This window comes from Alexandromys fortis, unplaced genomic scaffold, assembly GCF_014885135.2.
Source record: "Alexandromys fortis isolate MF-2015 unplaced genomic scaffold, M_Fortis_MF-2015_v1.1 scaffold_203, whole genome shotgun sequence".
NCBI lineage: Eukaryota > Metazoa > Chordata > Mammalia > Rodentia > Cricetidae > Alexandromys > Alexandromys fortis.
Window position 1 is genome coordinate 1,777,895 of NW_026068080.1, and position 5,275 is coordinate 1,783,169.

The 5,275-nt window shown below is 46.0% G+C and overlaps 1 long non-coding RNA gene across 1 annotated transcript; it reads right to left on the bottom strand.

Annotated features, from left to right (window-relative positions):
* Positions 1-3,166: 3,166 nt before the first annotated feature.
* On the bottom strand, positions 3,167-4,602 carry LOC126488388 (uncharacterized). Its single transcript, XR_007588673.1, has 3 exons — positions 4,509-4,602; positions 4,310-4,393; positions 3,167-3,771 (listed from the first exon to the last, which is right to left on the bottom strand). It is a non-coding gene; the product is annotated as an uncharacterized lncRNA (long non-coding RNA).
* Positions 4,603-5,275: the final 673 nt, after the last annotated feature.

The window sequence follows — 5,275 nt, forward strand, 5'->3', positions numbered from 1 at the left end:
TGGCACCGGTGAAAGGACAGAGACCCACTGGGGAAGGCATTTGTGCTTACTCCTCGCCCGGCTAACGGATTTTGAAGGTTGAATGTGGTGGGGTAGGGTATAGGCAGAGAACATAAAGTTGATACAGAGGTGTGGGAAACTGTGTGCCATGATGGGGGATGTAGCAGTGATAATGATCACGGGGACTTTTCTGCTCTATAATGTCAGGACCATGAAGAGGAGAGATGAGCATCAAAGGCTGGATCTGGAATCCCCTGCTAAGAATGCAGTCGTCTTCCGTACCATTGGGCGATCTGTTCTGAGCTCTCCAGCGGATGCCTGAGATAGCACACAGCATCACTCTCTGGTTTTGGCCTTCTCTGGATGTCCACCATTGCTCCACAGTGGCTCATCATCCTTATAGGTTTCACTCTCTGGTGCCTCCTTTGTACCCCTGCTCTTGTGTTTCGGGTCTGATAAAATCAGGGTTGCTTGACTATAGACACTGCCTCGTGATCAGCCAATATGGTAGCCAGCCAGCTGGTAGGTGATTGACAGTCAAGTAGTATATACAGCATGCAAATGTTGAACAAAGAGATCACTCACATCCCAGGTGGGAGGGAAAAGAATGGCGTGAGGTTTCTTAAGCTCTCACAGTGCTTTAAAACATAATGCATTACTTATTTCTGGGTTCTGCTTAGTATTTCCAGACCATGGTTGACTGTGGTAACTGAAGATGGAGAAGACGGGACCACCATTCAGTGAAAGCCATGGAGATCCATCTATTCCTTTATGATACCATGTCACTTGGTTGGTTCAAATAAAGAATGAACCATTCAAGGAACAAAGACCTATAATAATTGAAACAAAAGTTGAAGTTGGGCATACAGGCACAGGCCTATAATCCTAGCACTTAGGAGGCAGAGGCAGGGGGATTTCTGAGTTTGAGGTCAGAATGGTCTACAGAGTGTGTTCCAGGTCAGTCAGGACTATGTAGAGAGACACTGTCTCAAAAAAAAAAATTAGAAACCGAAAGGTGAAAGTTGAAATGAAATTGCCGTAATATAGCCTAGTCCTTAATTTTATTGAAGAAAAAGCAAATCTAAAGCATCAGGAGAAAACAACCAAACTTGTAGATTTGAGCAAAGTGACATAGAGTGTGGAATTTCAATAAACCACTGAAGAAATAAAAGTCTACTCACCTTCCCAAAAATCTTTTTTGAGTTGTGTAAACAGTCAATACTTCAGTGATATGTCCTTGAACCAAATCCTTTTAGTTTTCAGAAGGAGACATTAAGAAGAAAATGACACAAAAAATTTCTTCCTCAAACCACCCTGTTGAAGTTTCTCCGGGGACCCAGGCAGATGATGTGCAAATTCCTTCTCTCTTGAAATGAAAGGCATGTTCAAAAAAGAGACGCCGAGGGCCAACGACAAGCTGTTTCACGTACACTGCTCAGGAGGGAAAACGGTCTCAGGTAAAATGTCATTTATCCCCTTCCTTCTTCATGGCGCTCAGCTGTCTTCCATTCAGATGCGCGTGGAACGGAAGACGGCAGTCAGAAGAAAAATTAAGACCCTTCAGCAATGTTTCTAAAGAGTCTAAAAAATGAAGACATTGACATTTGTGATGGCAGCATCTTTTGTTTGTATTGTTTGGTAATGTCTCTGTCTGTCTCTTTCTCGTGTGTGTGTGTGTGTGGCGTGAGTGTAGACACATGTGGGTGGGTGGGTGCATGTGTGTGCATGTGGAGGCTAGCAGGCGACTTCAAATATTGTTCCTCAGGTCCTATCCACCTTGTGTTTTTGAGATGTTCTCTCTCACTGGTTTTCATAGACTGTCTGGCCTGTGAGCCCCAGAGATTTACCTTTCTCTCCTCAGCTTTGGGACCACCACATCCAGTCTTCTTGTTGCTCTTCTGGTTTTTTTTTTTTTTTTTTTTTTTTTTTTTTTTTTAGACAGGTGCTCACAACATAGACTTGGATAGCCTGGAACTTGCTATACAGAGATCTGGCTGCCTTTGCTCCCCGTGTTCTGGGATTAGAGGTGTGTGTGCCATACCTCGCCTGTTTAAGTCGGTTTTGGGGATCCAACTCAGGTTTCATGCTTGCAAGGCAATCACTCTACAACAAAGCCCTTGGTCTCCCCAGCTCTTGATAAACTGCTTTCTGAGTTTTTCCTCACCTAGCATCTCATTTGCTCCTCGTGGTAGACCCACGAAGAGCAGAGTCTTAACTCTGTTCACAACAGTCACTAGCCAGATCCTGAGTGGGAAGCGGCCCCAAGCTTCTGAGCCAGGAAAGGCTCGGAACCCAGATGTGTCCAAGCTCACCTGGGCATGGTCTCCCTGCAGCTCTCCAGGTGTCCCACCAGACTGTTGCCCTGTTGGAAGGAAATGTTCACGAAGGGAGAGGATTGTGTCTTGACCACCTTATGACAATTTTACAGTAATCGTCACACAGCAGGTGTCCAGTTTTAAAGCTTCTGTTTTGGGGGGGGGAGGGGTCTCACACCCTTTTTCTGTATTTTAAAAAAAGAAGAAGGAAAAGGAAACAATCTATTTCTTTTTTTAAGATGTAGTTTAACCAGGTGGTGATGGCACACATTGTTAATCCCAGCACTCAGGAGGCAGAGGCAGGCAGATCTCTGTGAATTCAAGGCAGTCTGGTCTACAGAATGACAGGACAGGCTCCAAAGCTATACAGAGAAACCCTGTCTTGGAAAACAAAACAACAACAGAAAGATTTAGTTTAACTTTTTTTATTCATGTGCATATATGTGTGTCGGTGTGGTATCGGTGTGCCCACCATGTATGTGCGGTGGCACACAGAAGCCATAAGAGGGCATCCTCTTGGAATTCAGAAGAGGGAATGGAATCTCTGGGACTGGAGTTGCAGGTAGTTACGCGCCTCTCCATGTGGGTTCCGGGAATCCAGTGGGGGTCCTCTGGGAGAGGAGTAAGCACCCTTGACCACTGAACCATTGCTCCAACTCCAACCTTTAGTTTCTTTTTTAAATTAATTTATATATTTATTTATTAAAGATTTCTGTCTCTTCCCCACCGCCGCCTCCCATATCCCTCCCCCTCCCCCAATCAAGCCCCCCTCCCTCCTCAGCCCAAAGAGCAATCAACCTTTAGTTTCTTAACCTGGTGGCTAACCACGAGATTCATTTCACTTGCTGGGAGATTCAGAAATGAATTGAGGGCTTTGGGGAATCCGAGAGTTACTCATAGGATAAACAGCAGAAATCAATGGGAGAGGAAGACAGTTGGGTCTCTTGTTTACACGTGTCTGCTCCTTCTGGCTCGTGGGTTTTAACGTGACCTTTCCTAGTGAGATGGGAAATGAATAGCCTTTTCTGTTTTTCACCCAGAACCAGCGTTTCCTGAAGTCAGCGAACATGTGTCTTTTGACAAATGAGCCGCAGGAGTTGTTGACCTTGCCTTGAAGAATGCTTCTGTCCTGTGGCTGTTCTCACACACACACACAGCCGTGGTTTACTCGGTGCAAATTCTAGATGAGACCCATCTCTACGTAACTGTGAAGCGGCACGGTTGTTCCCCCCCGCCCCCCCGATGTATTTTACTTTTCTCTGGGTCATTGTCCCATTGATAAAATGTGCTGGCGTGTCAAGATCCGGGGGGTTTCTGAGGGGACCGTGAGACTCTAATCGGTGTCCCCCGGACCTGCTGTCCTTGTGTCACAGCACAGAGCAGCACGGATTCTACAGTTCTGTCGTCGTCATTCCTTTCTTCTTCCACAGGATGTGCCATGCGCATTACAGGAAGACTGGAAAGACCAGAAGGAGGGAAACGTTTATCCAAGTCACCCACAACAGCCATCTGTGAACATTTTGCTCTCGTTTTTCCAGGCACGGCTATCGAGGGCTTCCATACATGGCTATTACTGAACCGTGTAAATAATTGAGTAGATGGCTGTTAGAAGCCTGCATTTGGAGATAAGAGCCACACACAAAATCAAGCGCTTGCTCAATTATGGTCCAAATGTTCTGTTTAGAAAGCAGTGCCATTAGTCACCCACTTTTTATGCAGAATCTTTTTTTTTTTTAAATCAGTTAGTATCTAGCCAGAGAGTTGTACTAAGATATGGGAGAGAATGGGAACAAGGAAAAACGTTTTCAGCACCAGAGAACACGGGCAAGGAAGTGATTAAGACACGCTCACCCGGCACCATTGTTCTCCCTGCCACTAGGTTGCTTTAGATCTGTATTCAGGAGGCCTTGACTCTTGTCCCCAGTGTGAACAGGAATGACACTTGTTCGGGCCCACAAAGGTGAGGATCGGGACACTTTTGGTCAAAGCCTTACGGAAGCAAGAACTGCGTTTTCTGTTCCATGGTCCTGGGAAACCCTCTCTTCAAAGGCGTCTTGGGAACCATCTGTGATGACGTCCTAAGTGAGTCGGTGACAAAGAATCTTGTCTTAGGTTTCTACTGCTGAGAAGAGACACTGTGACCACAGCAACTCTTACAAAGAAAACATTTCATTGAGGTGGCGACTCACTTACAGTTTCAGAGGTTCGGTCCATTATCATCATGGCGGGGAGCATGGCGGCATGCAGGCAGACATGGTGCTGGCTACGTCTTGATCAGGCGACACCTATCGAAGCATAAACAAAAGAGACCTCAAAGCCCGCCCCCACCGTGTCACATGTCCTTAAACAAGGCCACACCTACTTTAACAAGGCCACACCTCCCAATAGTACCACTCCCTATGAGCTTTTGGGGGCCAATTATATTCAAACTACCACAAGTCTCCTGCACTGTCAGGAACCCATGAGCTTAACTTGCATAAACCTTCACGGAACAGAGCATTAGGACCTACATTCTTACAAGACCCACACAGCAGTTTCACTAATGATCTTCTTATCCTCTACAAAAAGTCAAGGAAATCTAATAGCGGTCAACATTTATTTTGAGCTTATTACATGGCAAACTCCATTTTCAGAGTTTTACTTGAATCACACCAGTTTGTCCCCACAGCAGCATCCTCAAGGTCATGGTTATTAGATGTTGCAGCCGGGACATGGGTGGCAGTCGCAACATTGCTGGAGTCAACTACAGCCGAGGGGAAGGGCGATAGCGCTGTCTTCACTTGGTAGAAGAGGAACTCTACTACCTGGGTCTTAGCTGGTGAAAGCTAATGGTCCAGACTTCAGGAAACTCAGAGGGGCCCTAGCTTCCCATCAACCAGCTCATAGGATGATGTGAGCCATTGTTTATGTAAAGCTGCCCCAGGTAAAGGCAATCAACTCAAGGTACCCTGGAAGGGAAA